Source organism: Aotus nancymaae, unplaced genomic scaffold (genome assembly GCF_030222135.1).
Source record: "Aotus nancymaae isolate 86718 unplaced genomic scaffold, 86718_ANA_hifiasm-v0.15.2.pri h1tg000064l_1, whole genome shotgun sequence".
NCBI classification, from domain to species: Eukaryota; Metazoa; Chordata; class Mammalia; order Primates; family Aotidae; genus Aotus; species Aotus nancymaae.
This window is the reverse complement of record NW_026988479.1, coordinates 27,735,877-27,752,241: the sequence shown is the minus strand read 5'-3', so window position 1 is coordinate 27,752,241 and position 16,365 is coordinate 27,735,877. Positions and strand designations below refer to the sequence as shown.

Here is a 16,365-nt window from a genome sequence, read left to right as displayed (position 1 = left end):
AGGATAAAGAGAAACTAGAACTCTAACACATAGTTGATAGAGATGTAAAATCATACAGCCCCTGTTGTAAACTCTTTGGCAGTTCCTTAAAAAGTTGAATGAAGAATTATCGTATAAACCAGCAATTCCACTCCTAGGTATATACCCAAGAAAATTAAAAACATGTTCACACAAAAACTTGTATATGAATGTCCATAGATGCATTACTCATAAAAGACAAAAAGGAGAAACAACTCAAATTTCCATAAGCTGCTAAAACAATAAGCAAATTTAATATATCTGTACAGTGGAATGTTATCCAGGCCTAATAAGGACTGAAGTACTGTTACCTGCTACAACATGGATAAACTTTGAAAACATCATTTCTAAGTGGCAGAAGCCAGACACAAAAGCCACACATTGTGTGATTCCATTTATTTGAAATATCCATAAAAGATGTAAGCCAAAAATAAAATTTTAAGCCCCCTAACTGACTGATGGACCCTCCCCTCCCCAAATTATCCTGCCAAACCAATTCAGGCCATGATGGGAAGTGGGAGTCAGACATGCCTCACAAACATCAATACAGAGACTTTAAGACTCATAGACTCATTATGTATGATAAGAAATATTTATAATCTATTCTTTCTGAAGCTTGCTACCTGAAAGTTTCACCTGTGTGATAAAACCTTGGTCTCTGCAATCCCTTATTGTAACCCAGACATTCTTTTCTATTTGATTCCAGACCTTTAGATAATAACTGTTTCAACCAATTGCCAATCAGAAACTTTAAATCTACCTAGAGAGATAAGGTTAGAGTTAGAGAGAGATGCAACTAACCGAAAAAACAATGCTACACAGAACTTGACCCACAGATGCTGGCTTTAAGATGAAGGAGCTATGAGCCAAGGAGTGAACATGGCCTCAAGAGGTGGAAAAGGCAGGAAAATGCATTCCCCCCTGAAGCCTCCAGCAAGAAACATAGCCTTGCCAAAAACTTAATTTTAGCTGGACAAGACTTCTGTTAGACTTCTAACCTAGAACATTGTAGGATAATAAATTTGTGTTGTTTTCAGCCATCAACTTTGTGCTAATGTTTTAAATCAACAGTATAAAACTAACACAAGTTCTAATATGAAAAAATATAAACCATAGCCATAGACTTTATACTATGCACACAGATCTATTCCAGATGATCGCTTACCTAAATGAGAAAAAGTACATTAATAATCAAGCTTCTAAAGGATATATGGCAAAATATCTTCATAACTTTGAGGTAGATGACATTTTTTAAGCAGGAAACAACTGTACAAAATATAAACAAAAGAACTAAAATTAAAAGTTCTACCTTTTAATTAAGGTGATACACAAAATAAAAACATAATAAAATAAAAACCAATATAAAGAAAACTTTCTGCTTTCTTAAGTGTGATAGATACCAGAAGCAAAATGAGCATACATGCCATGGAGTGGGAAAAATATATATATGATATATGTGATCATATATATACATGAATATATATTCATAACCAGATTATATAAAAATTATACATCAAGTAAAATTTTAATATAAATTAAAAATAAAAAGACAAATATCTCATGTATCCCATAAATACATATACCTACTATACGCTCACAAAAATTAAAAATAGAACATTTATAAAAATAACAATATAATTTTACAAATGCTAAGATATCAAAAAAAGACATTTCATGGGAGAGGCTACATTTCTACAGCAATAAAAGTGAACGGATTGCAACTATGTACAATACCACTGATAACTATCTCAAACAAAATGTCCAAAAAGGCACAAAAGAACATATACTATATTATGGCATTTATATAATGTTTAAAACAAAGCTAAATTACCCTATAGTTTCAGAAGTCAGGACAGTACTTATCCATGGCATGGGGTGAGAAGTGAGATGGGTACATGTGAGACACGTACATGACTCCTTGTAATTTTCTGTTTCTTGATCAGGTTGTTTGTTCCATGCCAATGAGTGTGTTCCAATTTTGAAAATTTGCAAGGTAAATACCCATGATATCTGCATTTGAAAAAATATGTATACTATTTCTTGCTAAAAGTCAACCTTGAACGAAAGCAGCAGGCAAATGAAACAAGTATTAGTAGTTAAAGAGCTTAAGCAAATCACTTATGTGGCTCATTCTAATCCCTCAATAAGTGGTAGCTGTTATTTTTAAACCTTTTTTCCTGCTTCCACTTCTCATCAATGTGTTAGAAAACACCCTCCCTCTCTCATCTTTGCTATTTTTCTTGAAGACAACAAGAAAGACTATTGTTAATAATTATTTACCTGTATTAAGAAAGTTCTGAAATCACAGTATCTAATTAAGAATCTGGGCTTTAAATTTCTAAAGTGATTTAAAGTGTTCATAAATCTCCTTCAGAATCTCTGTAAAAGGTATCTACATCTTGCACTCCTCTAATTACATCCAGTTTTCTTCAAGTACCAATAATCAGATTTTTTTAAGAAATACCATTTTGAATAAAGGTTATTGTTTTATCAACTTTCATCTCTAGTACCTACTAGAACAAACTATATTTTCTATCATTTTGCTACAGAGATAATGTTATGTACATAAATATGTTATATACATATATATACATGCATATGTTGTGTATATATATGTGCTATTTCTACTACAGTTTAAACAGGCTTTTATCAGAACCAAAATTTCAAAATTATATCCACTGAAAAATATATTCTACATTCTAAGATATTGACTGAAAAATCACCTGTATGAACTTCAAAGTAAAACTGTATATCCGAAAAAGTGTAATATGGCCATAAAAAATACTTTAAAACTCTTCATAGTGATTTTACTTCTTGTACCATTTCACCATATATCCATACATTTTTCTTAAAAACTATTTCATGAAGGACCAGGGCAGGCATTTTCAGCTATATTTTATACATGAGAAAATAGGCACAAAGTAATTGTCTCAAATTCATAAAGTTTCAGATTAAAGGGAAAAAAAAGCCCAAAAATCCAAGGTTTTCTGTTTCTAATTAAGTTCATTCTTTTTGTCCTCTGTACTCTGTTCTCCCTCCTGCACTCCCTCCCTCAGCACACCTCACTTATGCTGCATACTCCTTGTACTTAAAATAAGAAAGGCCCAGGTAGATATTGAGAATACATAAGGAAGGTCCAAAGAATATAGGTGACTCAAAAATATGAACTTCAAAGGGCAGATAGGATTAGGTTTAGAATTGAGTAGAGAGAAGCACAATATAAATGAAGAAAGGTACCACCAGTCAAACAGGGCACATGCAGCTGTTAATGAAGAAACTGAACTACTTAGAAGAGACAGACAGTGTTAGGATGAGAGGAAAATAGACACAAAATTGGAAACTATTGCAAAAAATTCAACCCACACTGTAGTACGGCAATCCCTCCTTATCCAAGGGGGATACATTTCAAGACTCCCAGTAGATTCCTGGAACCCCAAATCATACATAATCTGACCTATAATGAATGTTTTTTCCTATACATGCATAAGTATGATAAAGTTTAATTCATAAATTAGGCACAGTAAGCAATTAATAACTGATAAAATAGAACAGTTACAACAATATACTATAAGAAAAGTTCTGAAAATATGTGTATTCTCTCTCTCTTACTCACATATTCTCTCGCAAAGTACTATAATATTCTCAAACCACAGTTGACTCAGAGTAACTAAACCTGCAGAAAACAAAATTGCAGTTGAGGGGACTACTACATTTCTACCAAATGAATCAGTATTAATTAATGAAACTCTCTAGAAGTCTATTTGGACTTTAAGAGCATGTTTTTATTTCTTGTTTAGCTGAGCTAGGATTGAGAAAGAAGGTAGGCATCCTTAGATGAGAAGATAGTGTTTAAAAAATATACTTTAAACAAATTAAATTTAATAAAGTTTAATTGAGCAGAGAATGATTTGCAAATCAGGCAGCCCCCAGAACTATAATAGAAGCTGTTTGCAGAAACTCCAGGGCTGCCTCATGGTCAGATACAATTTATGGGCAAAAAAGGGAAACAGCATACAGAAAATAGAAGGGAGGTACAGAAACAGCTGAATTGATTACAGCTGGGTCTTTGCCTTGTTTGAATCCAGTTTGAACAGTTGACTAACTGTAGTTAATGGAACTTTAGCTGCAGTAATTGGCTGAGACTCTGCTATTTGTTACATGGTAAGTTATAGGTGGTTTACACGTCAAGTTAAGTTATAGTTCATTATGTACAGAGGAACTTTTCAGCCAAACTTAAAATATCTAACAAGTCAGCTTTAGGCCAAACTGACCCAAAGTTTAATGATTTTCCCTTTTGATCAGCCTCTCAATTTTGAGAGATTGAACAAAACTTTAGGCATTGACATAACTCTGTCACCACTGTAAATAGACTTATTTGGTCTCAAATCCCACTAGAAAATAGCAATGGGTTTTGCAAGGTGTGAATAAAAAAACAGAACAATAGAAAAAAATGCCTGATTAACATCAAGTTATATTAGGTTAGATTTTTTTTGTAAAGGTTAGAACAAAAGGGATCTCCTCATTGTACCAGAATCTCTTGGTGTCAGAAGGGGGAAAAAAAAACTGGTTTCCGTATCTCTCTGCTTAAAGTTTTGTTTTGATTATATGGCACTTAGCCTGAGTGATTCTATTTTAGTTTGTTCTGGTCTACTGGGGACTAGGGAAAAGGCTCAGTCACAAACATTGGCCTCCCATAATTCTGCTTAGCAGTTCCTCCCTTTTGGTTAGGTTCTTACCTAAATGAGAATGTGACCAAACCTTAGGGCATGGGTGCTACTCTTCTCAATTACCATCATTTTTAGTTTCTGGTCTGAATATACCATTCACAGGTTATGCTGTCCTCATAATAATGCTTTTCTTTGAGATTTTGTTATTCCAGTCGAAGAGAGCTTATTTAATGCTCTAAAGATGCAACTATTTAAAACTTTTGAGGCTGGGTCACACATGTAATCCCAGCACTTTGGGAGACCAAGGTGGGTAGATCACTTAAGGTCAGAAGTTTGAAACTAGTCTGGCCAACATGGTGAAACTCCATCTCTACTAAAATTATAAAAAATTAGCTGAGCATGGTAGCAGGCACCTGTAATCCCAGTTACTCAGGAGCCTGAGGAAGGAGGATCACTTGAACCCAGAAGACAGAGGTTGCAGTGAGCTGAGATTGTGTCGTTGCATTCCAGCCTGGGCAACAAGAGCAAAACTCCAAAAAAAAAAAAACAATTAAAATTAAAAATAAAACTTTTCAGCGAATACTGTAAATCAGGGAGACTATTGTAACTATCAGGAAGACAATACCAAGAGTTTGAATTGTGCTTCTTAGCCAGGATTCTCATGAACCAACCCAACTAATATTATTATATTAAAGAATTAGCCAGATGAAGTGTACTCATTTTAACTAAGCATCTTGTTTGTTACTCTCTTGCAACTAAGTCTCTATAACACCCATTTTATTCATCCATGTGCAACAAGAAGTGTCAATAACTGCACAGTGCAGTGGTGCAATCTTGGCTCACTGCAACCTCTGCCTCCCAAGTTCAAGTGATTCTCCTGCCTCAGCCTCCCAAGTAACTGAGATTACAGGTGTGCATTTTTGTGTTTTTAGTAGAGATAGGATTTTACCATGTTGGCCAGGCTGGTCTCTAACTTATGACCTCAAATATCTACCCAGCCTCCCAAAGTGCTTGGATTACAGATGTAAGCCACCGTGCCTGGCCCAGCAATGTTCTTTTTAACTTACAATGTTGGTTAGATGGAGTGGATCAATGTTCTGTTTCTGACTATGAAGGAACAAAAGTACTATTAAGTTGTCTAGCTCACGCTGGCCTTTCATCTTCCATTAATCAAGGTATAAGTTTGTCCATGTATAAGGTTGTCTGCAAAATTCTCCACAAATAAAAGTAAACCCCATGTATGTATACAAAGATACCTTTTCTGATTCTATTGTTTATGGATACATTACTTGGAATGATGAAATTAGCAGTTTCTAGCCAAGGGTCTGAGGTAGAATTATTACAGTTTGAAAGGACACTGTAGTATCCTACCACATTAATCAGTTTGCAAGAAACTTCTAGGCTTTTGGTGCAAAACTGTCTTGTACTGGTCCTGGTCCTTGTATCCCATACTGAATTAAATTAAAACAAGGAGTGAGAAAAAGTGGGTCTAGAAATCTGACCAGTAGTATAATTTGAACAACAGTTAAGTTAGGGATGTTGCTAAAATTACCCACTGTATGAACTAAGGGATCCATTAGGTTGTGTAAAGTTCATGTTTGGCATGACAGATGAAATGCTCCATAAAGTTACCCACAGAAGGTACTGATTGTGGAAATCTAATTACAGCATTACCCTGCTGAGCAAAAGAGGTATACATAAATAAGAAAAAGATAAAAATTCATGATGACAGAAAAGTATTTACCCATAATCCTGGGAAAGCTGTCCATGTCTAGGATACTGTCTGCTTCTGAATAGAAACTTTTTTGTTTAGTTTTACCTTAAGATCCACATGGGTGTACCATTTCCAATAGTATAGAGAGGTTCTTTTGAGCTACAAAATGTGGACCCAAAGTTTGAGGTCCCACAGTTTTGCTGCAGTGTTAGTGGCAAGGGCAGTATTTCCTTCTCTGATGACACTTCCAGAAGACCTAATCTCTGTGTTCTAGATTGTCCATGGCTGGTGGTTCATTAAACGCTTGCTTTAACTGGCAAAAATATACTTTGGCATACTATAGTAAAGCCTTGCAGTATGTAGTCATATTCGAGTTTAGGAGTGCAGGAGGTACATTAGGTTCTTTTATTAGGAGCATAGGCCTTCCAGGGACTATTTCATAAGGGGTCAACTTATGTTTTCAATTGGAAGTAGATGTGACTATCACCAATTTGCAATGCCTTTGATCAAGGCAATCCAGTAGACTCAGTTTCTTTTGCTTAATGGTATTTTATCTATAATAACTTAGTTAACTGTTTCACTGCTTGTCCAGTGAAACAAGTATCACCGGGGATTTCCTCAGGAATATTCCTGGGGAAAACACATTTTCTAATAACCTTTAGCTATGGTTATAACATTGGTCTTCTTGCATGGAAAAGTTTGTATACCACCAGAAAACATAGATTGAAAATAGCAATTGAATGAAAATCCCTCTAGAAATGTTCATATGGCCCATCGGGTAGCAGAAATGTACTTGATGCTTTGGCTATCTTTCCATTATTATGATTTTGATAAACAAAACATTGATTATAAATAATTTTAGCAATTTTAGAAAAGTCTCCACACATTTGTTTTTCATGATTTCAATTATTTTATCTCTTCCATGTTGAGTCATGGAGTGTCGAGTTTTAATAATGGAGAGATGTTAAGGAAGCAGGAAGGACTAGGCAGCCATTCAGGCTCTCTATGAGTAGACTTAAATATTGGATTTTGTTAAAACCAGTTCGTTTAGACAGTTCCTCTTCAAAGAGTTTCACTTTGTTACAAAGAAGGTGTTCATCTCCAAGAGGTCTTTGCTTCCTTGTACTGTCTGTCTTGAAGTCTTATTTCCCTGTTCTTTGTCTAAAGTTATCTTGCCTGCTGATCTGTCAGACCCTCCCTGCCTACTGTGCTTAGGTATGCCCACCAAGAAATCACTCCCTCCTTTCTGTAACAGCTTTCCCCACTGAAACTATTCTTTCCTGCACTCTTCAAATTAGCTAATTGCGTTTAGCTTAGACTGTGCTGTATGACCCCAACCATTAAGGGAAAAACATAGCAGCTACAGCCAACTGTATTAGGAATTAAAAGCCCATGCTTTCCTTTGTTTGTGGTGCTCTTGCCATTGCTCCATCTGTGAGATGCACCCTTCCATAGAGGTAAATTTGCCTTGCTGACAAAATTTGTTTGAGTGATATTTCTTCTGCAGCACTGAAAATTTGTTTCTAACAGATTTATATCCTCTGAAATACCAATTTTGTCTCTCCAGTTCCAGTGCACAGCACTGTTTATTAAATTAACTATTATAGGTCGTTTGACTTGGATCAATGAGTTCATTCAAATTGCATGTTTTGACAATTTCAGTACTGGCTGACTTAGCATGAAAATCTGTCCAAGTATTTTCTCATAATTTAATTCTTCTCCTGCTTGGGTAGAATTCTGTTGTTGTTTTTTTTTAATTCAGTCCAATGGTATAATCTTAAAGCTATCAGACATTTGTACTTTCAGAGTACTTTCCATGAACTTCCTTGAAAGCAAAACTCTTTAGAAATATAATAGCTTGTAAGGGCTTTCAGAAAAAGCATCCAAATTAGGCAATTTACAGTGGACAACAAGACTTAAAACAGTCATGGTTAAAGATGCAACTGACAAGGAAATATGGTTATTCCTGTGACTCATAATAATTTAACATAATAGTGATAATTATGACTAATAACATACATCAAGACATATCAGAATTTTAGGAATTGCATACAAGTTTGGAACATGTATTAATAGCATATTAATTTGGAGTGTTCCACCATGTAAGTGTAATTCAAAAAAAGGTTAAACATTATTTCTTATTACCTGACAGTGATTCTTGTGTAATTTAACATATCAGATAAGCCTTCATTTATTATCTTTGTTTATTATCTCTCTTTTAAATGCTTCAGGGGCTCTCTGGGACATCCAAAGTTAGTTTGAGATAAAAAAGACTTCATTTTGGTTTTGAATTTTGATTTTTGGAAGTCTATCAAATATGTCAAAGGTTTAAAATAATTGATCAAAATAGGATCACAGGCCATGGTAATAATTATTCATTTAGCCAAAATGATAACCAAAACAATTTAGAAAGAAAAAACCTTCACTGTTTTATAGAGAGGAGACTCAATTTTCCAAATAATCAAAAGACCTAATAAAGACAGTACAAAACACACAAAATCTGTTTCTCTTTCTCTCCCCTACCCCTTTTTTGGTTTTTGTAGTTCACGCAAAAGGCTAATGGAAATCTTTTACTCTCTTATTAATAATACTACATAAAAATATTTAAAAGAGAAAATCGAGTTTTAGTTTTATATTAGTGTACTTTTGATATTAAGGCTCAATTTTAAAAACACTTATAATACATTCATTTAACCTGAGTCAGTTTAACCAAACAAGATTTTCTTTTATACTTTAACTTTCAATATCCATTTAGTTTTATCTCTATTCCTTCTTTTAAAAATAACCTTTAAGTCCCCTCTAAATTGGACAAATTTCTTTTAAAAAAATGACATTCTTATATCTTCTTTATAACCTTTCTTCCCAAAAATACATCTTATTTTTCTTGTACCCTTTGCAAACGAAATCTTTTATCACATTTAGTAGTTTTAATCACATACATTAATAACAATTTAATAGTAACCTTAATTTCCAGTGAAAACCCTAGGAAGTGAGCAATTTTAAACTGTTTTATATCAGTATCTACAGGTGAAAACCATGTTATAATTTTTGGAAAGGTATGTTTTGTCAATTTTTTGTTTCTTAACATATGCAAATATATTTTGCTTCTCTACTATATAAAAGCAAGATGTTGGAATATATAAACAACTTAGGCTTAAAAACTAAAGTTTCAGTATTTAACTTGCTTAGAAATAATTCAGATATTTAATGAGTGTCTATTAAATTAACATTAAGATATTAAATTACTGAAAAAAAAGTTTTGAAACTCCAAGTTCGGTTGTAATTTTAATGTCATTTACCTTTACATTACTAGTTCTTAACAATTACACTTGGATTGCTTAATTTTTAAAAGCTGACTACTAAAGAAGTTTACAAAATATTACCCTAAAATATGTCACTTTAGTATATTATTGCTAACAATAGATAAACAGAGCAAAGCTTTTTGAATTTCCCTTCTCTATTTTCCAAAGAAACTCAACTGTCCTTAATATTTTCCTTAGGTGTTCCAGAAACCAAGGAAGATTAACTTTTATCACAGGAAAGGAGACTTCACATTCAGACAAACCTTGACACAAACCATTACCCATTCTTCTAAGGGCACATTTATCTTTCCTAAAAATCATTTACTAGTTCGGCCCTAAACATGATCATTTGCCAAAACCAAGGAAGGGGAGGGTTTAGGTAAAGGCATGGTTATGATGAGATGGCCAGAAAAAGCACCCTAAACAAAGTTTGTCTTGTTATATAAATTTAAACCAATTTTTTTTTTTATTGTAAGAGGTTCCAGTGACTCAGTCCTCCCTCTCTTCCCAGTGCCCAGAAGCAGACATCCTTACAAATGGAAATTTCCATTGTAAAGGTAAATTTATGTTACAAAAGCATTTCAAAATACCCAACTAAATACCAGAAAGGTATATTTTAGGAATTGATTTTAGTTCCATAGGTGGTCTTTTTAACTTAGCTTCTGTTTCTTAAATAAAACTACTCAGTTTAGAGCAGAACCCATTAAAATAAGGCAAAGAAAACATTCTCTATGCCTGGTCTCAGCATGAATAGCTCTCAGAAAGAGGCAAGCCTATGTATTCACCTGAGGGCCCATCATGTATAAACTTTTATCCAACTTGCTTTTTGTCTTTAGGACAGGATAGTAAGTAAACCAACAGGTTAACAGAGTCAAATTTTTTAAATCAATTAGTCACTCATGCTTTTTATTTGCCTTTTGTAAAGAGTCTTTTAAGAGTGACAATAAAAATATCAAAATTATTTTAGAAGTTTCTACACATCAGTAGGCATCCCTGGGTTAGCCTAATTTGGGAGCTGTCATCTTTAAATGCATTTCTTGAAGTGTCGTGTTGTTCATTTGGAATGTTACACCATCATTTAAAATTATGTTTAACAAGATTTTGCCATTTTAGTAAGCATTTTCTGCCTCTGGGGCCAAATACCTATACAGGTAGGTAAAACAGGAAGGTAGAAAATTAAAAGTCCCATTTTTATACTCTATCTTGGCTTTGCCTCTGTGATCATCTTAGCTAATGAGATTTCTCTATCTAAGCATGCAAGGAAAAGAAACAAAAAGTATAGAGCAGAAAATCCCTATGAATTTCCAGAAGCTAGAATTTACACTCCTTGCAGTATCACCATTTGCTGCCAGTTTATGTGTGACCGACTTATATATTTGAGGCTTATATCAGAATCCAATTCAGTTAATTATTGGATCCAATCCAAAGCTAGACTCAGTCCAGTTTTTGTACCAATTTTTAGCCCAGTGTTGATCAAAATTTGCTTGAATAAACATGGGTCAAAATACAAATCTCTAAAGTTTTTAAATTTGACAAAAAAAAAACCGTACATTCCCCAGTAGCTGTGAGAGAGCTCACAGTGGACTCAAGTACCTTGCTTGGCCACATGATTGTTATATGTAAATTTCTGGTGCCACAAAAGAAGTAGCACTTGAATGTAAATTTTCTCAGCAGACAACTTCTATAGAAGGACGCATCTCATAGATGGAGCAATGGCGAGTACACACCTTAACAACAGAAGGGAAGGGGTTTTTATTCCTGATACAGGTAGCCCCTACTGTTCTGTCATTCCCCTATTGGCTAATGTTGGACCACACAGTCTAAATTAATTCTGATCAGCTATTTTAAAGAGAGCACGGGTATGAGCTGGAGTGGTGGGGTGGGTAGTTTTGCAGGAAGGATGGTTATGGAACAGGTCAAAGTAGGTGACTGGGGTGACTCAGGTCAAAGCAGGTGACCAGGGGAACAGATGTGAACTACTGTTTAGAATTGGCAGGAAAGTTGTTTACCCAAACTAGAGGCAAGGGGGCACAGAGAACCAGGAAGTTAAACTTTAAAATGGAGAATTAAAGAATAAGAGAGCTGAACATACTGACATTCTGATTCTTTGAAGAGAAACTTGGAGTTCACTATATCTAACAATCCCCCACCTTGGATTTTTATAGTCTTTTTCTCTTCAAACTTCCTTAACATGTCTGGGCCTAGTTATTCTGCTATCCCTTTGGCAGCATCCCTGGTGTAATTAATAAACTTCTGCTGATCATAATAAATGTAATTAATTTACATTTTTATTAATTGCCATCACAAATTAACTTAAATTCTGCAGCTATTTGATATCGGGGTTTAATTTATTTGGTAACTCTAATAGTGTTTATATAAACATGGGGGTTAAAAGACCCATGTGAGGCAGTTCTTTTTTTATAATTTATCTTTTTCTTTTTTTTATCATGTTGATGGAACACTAGGGTGAAAGGAATGGCCAATTGGACTAGCACATGGGTACAGCTCTAATTACTTGGCAGAGTACCCACCAATAGTCTCCTGCAATATCACCACACATCTGCTTGGGGATGAACAAAGGCAGACTGGTAAGCTCTTGAAAAGGCTTGGTTTCACTGCACCGTGTTAAATCTTCAAGGAATTCCAACATTTCCCCCTGCCATGAAAGGCAGTAGGTGAAGTTAACATCAGAGATGGAGGCTGAATGGCCCTCGATGTCTGACCAGCGGGGCTCTTAACCTCAGGGAAAAGCAGTAAAAGAGTCTTGCATGACTCATCACTCCAGGCTGTCAGATTCTGGAAGAGAGATACCATACAAATTATGCCCAGTCCTTGAGAGGACCACCCAAATGGAAAGGGGACAATCTGGGTTTCTGGCCTGCCTGTTGCATAAGCATAATAATTGCTGTTATCTAGCATGCAAAACAGAATATCTAATATATTCCAGCCAAGCATTTGCATCCTGATACCCTGTGTCAATTGCTATAGTTTGCTTTAAATCTTTAACCTCTAATAACAACTACTTTGGTTTTATCATTGGGTAGATAATGATAGAAGGTTTCTTAGCAGAGAACTTAGGAGAGGGAGAAGCAGGTGCAGGAGATGAGGAGGCAATGAAGCACATTTGAAAAGATCCTATGGGGTCCTTCCCAGAGACTTCTGATTCTATACCATAGAAATGGCTTAATGAAGGGGAAGAACTCTGGGGAGCAGAGATGGTAATGTGTACTGCATTACATTGGTTTATCTGACAATAGGGAGGAGTAACTTCTTTAGTGAAATGAATATATGGTTTAAGAAACTACAAATACTACTTGAGGTGGTCCATTCTTGCTCTTTAGTATTTTATAGAGCATTGGACCAATTTTGATAGAGGAGCTCTGATCTGGAGTACAAGATTTCCAGTTTATACTGGAATCTTTGTCAAACTCTTTTCAAATTAGCTATTCTAGTTAATAGATTTTTTATTTTTTTTATTTTTTTATTTATTTTTTTTTTTTTTGTCAGAGGAGAGTTAGGAAGGATAAAGTTACTTTTCTAAAGTGGAGAGTTGCCTCTGACTTGGCAAGTCTCCACAGGGTATAACAAGGCAAGCATAAAATGTAATAAATTGAGGCAAAATTGACATGGTTACATTAATAACTAGGTGGTCAGTAATACAGTGAGGAGAGTAGAAGGAGGAATATAATAGATGAAAGAGGGTTAGATTTTTCTTAGCTTTAGTTTGGTAGGGTTTTCCCCTGGGACTATGGCCCATGACTCTGGAGGGGGGCGATGCTTTCTTAACTCAGGTGTGATGGGTCCATCCTTTTTCTGCTGTCTGGACTGTGATTTTGGTAGTTAGGAATGCTAGATAAAGTCCTTTTCAGGCCAGTTTGAGCTTTTCTGACTTTCCAACCTTAGCTTTTCTGACTTTCCAACCTTTGAATAGGATGTGGTCCCGAGGCTAATACTGGTTTGTTGGAATCTCTATGGGTGGCCCCCTGTGCTAGTTCTGAGGGAAGGAAAAGTAAAAGATAAACCAAGTATATAATTTCTAAGAAACTCATTTTTTTGTTTCAAATGTAGGGAGATCAGTAGTAGAATGTACATGAGGCACCCCATAAAGCATCTCATGTTCCCTATGTCTTTTTGGGGAGCAGTTCAGACTCTTAACAGGGTAATAGGCCTTCCTACTTTCCCTGATGAAGGTGGGTACCAGAGAGTATGATATTTCCATGTTATATCCAGTACCTAGGCTATTTTCTTAATGATATGTACAGTGAAAATAGTCCTGTTATCTGAATCAATGTTCTATTAATCTAAACTTGGGTATAATATTTTCAACTAATGCCTTTACTACATTAATAGAAGCTGTACTTGAAAAGGAAATAGCTTCTACCCAATGAGTAGGGTGATCTACTATTACTAATAAATACTTCAGATGACCAATTGGAGGCATCTCTGTGTAATCAATCTGGATACTTTGGAATGGCCTTATGCCTGGATTCCTTCCCCCAAGGGGTAATTTTTTTAATAGTTTATTTGTTAGTTTTCTTGCATACTAAGTAACTGTTTGTAACCTGTTTGGCCAGGGTATAAATTTCTATGCACCCATAAACTCTTATGACTGTGTCACACATGGCTTGGGGCCCCCAATGAGTCCCTTGATGCAGTTGGAACCAGATTCCCCTCATAAAGAATTTGGATAACATTTTTCTCTGCTCTGTCAATATCCATTTCCTTCTAAATTCTCTTTAGTACCTATTTGTATCAGTTTTTAAGCCAAAGAAAGCCAAACAAACACCATTTTACATTTGACAATGCTTCCTGTATGACTTTATACCAAATAAGCTAAATTTCACCTTTATATTAGTGTGCTATTAAAGTTAAACTCAATTTTAATAAAACCTTGTAGACATAGTCATCCAATTTTAATGTCTGACCATAAGGTAAGATTTTTATAGACTCTCTTTAACCCTGTATAATTTTTCTTAAAGAGTAGGCTACTGCAAAAAAAAAAAAAAAAAAAAAAAAAAAAAAAAAAAAAAAAGAAAGAAAAACAGCTGTTGTCCTTTTAATGTTCAGTTCACAAAAAAAACTGGATTATACACTTTTAATTTTAGCCAAGATGTTTACACACAGAATTTCCTTTATCATTAACATGTTAAACTTGCTTAAAGCTTCAAAACAAAGTTTTTTTTTTAACTTTTTAAAAATGTAGGTAAAAATCCACATTCTTATGCCTCCTTATAATCCTTTTACCAAAAGTGTATTTTACTTTCCTTAAACACCTTGCACATAAACTATTTCTTCAATCATTTTACATTCAGGAGGCCTCAGTACTTATAAATCATACAACATTTCTTGCATAAATTCCCTTTTATAACATTTTTCATGACTTTCACAGACAATCTTTGACATGCCTCAGCTTTCTGACTTGCAAGCATGCCTTTCTTTAAACAGCCAGCTAATTTATTTGAGGACAAGAATTTACTGTATAATATTCTTTTTACATATATTCTCCCTCTTTTTTTGTCAAAGATGATAATCATTCTTTCCAAAGCAAGCTTTCTTTATGTCTGTGGACTAGACTTCCTAAGGCCACAAGATTAGAACAGATAATACATGTTACACCATTAACTTTTAGCAAACTTTACTTTTGTTGAAAACCTTGTACATTTGCAATTTTAATTATCCTTTGCTATTAAGGCCTTGTTCAGTCCAAATTTTTTTTCAAATGTATAAGCCATTTCAAAGGTGTACTTAGAATTGGTATAGATGGAGATGACAGTATCTGAGTAATCCTAAAATTTTCTAAGTTCTTGTTTAGTCTGCAGCAGACGCAAGAATATGATGCCTTCCATCTGTTAAAGCTCAATTTTTTGTTTACCTTTGCTAATTAAATGACTTGTTTTAACATTTGACTAAATAAATTTGGAGACTCCATAAAACTTTGGAGTACGATTGTCCATCAGTACTGCTATTTTAGACCAAAGTGAGGGTCTTCTCACTCAAAGGCAAATAGGTCCCAGCTGTCCTCTGCCAATGGACAAGCCCAGAAGGCATCTTTTAAATCTATTACTGTAAACCACTGATGATTGTAATAGTATAAGGACTGAGAACCACAAGGTTTAAGAAGCCCATCATGGAGAAGATCTTTAATTATCAATTATAGGCTTTCAATTTACTCTGGCTTTTAAAGGAATAGGGCACATTGCTTTCTCTTTACTACTTCTATCTTTCCCTTTCCTACTTCTATCTTTCCCTTTCTCTCTCTCTCTTTGACTCTTTTTTCTCTCTCTCTGACTTCTCTGTTCCCTCTGTCAATCTTTCTCTCTCTTTTAAGATTTGTTTTTTTCTTAGAAGCTCTTCTGTAGGTTTACCTTCTAGTTCTCTATCTTTTGTAATTTCTTGTTAATATCTGGCCAATTGTAAGTGACAAAATGAAGTTCTAACACTCCCTGCCCAAGAGGATCCTTGAGAACTAGACCAGCATGTTTTCTCATTTGTTCCTTTAATCTGTTTAAAAATCTTATAGGCTCCTTACCTTTCTCTTGCTGTATATCAAATGTTCAGGAAAGATTCTGGACTTAGGGTACTGACTTTTTAATACCCTCTATTATTAATTTCCTAAGGTCCTGCATATTTTCTCAGTCGGCTGTGTTGTTATTGTTCCACTGAG

The 16,365-nt window shown here is 34.7% G+C and overlaps 1 long non-coding RNA gene across 1 annotated transcript in view; it reads left to right on the top strand.

Annotated features, from left to right (window-relative positions):
* LOC135270610 (uncharacterized) overlaps nucleotides 1–16,365 on the top strand; it is a 372,604-nt gene that overhangs the window by 225,862 nt on the left and 130,377 nt on the right. The window lies entirely within an intron of this gene.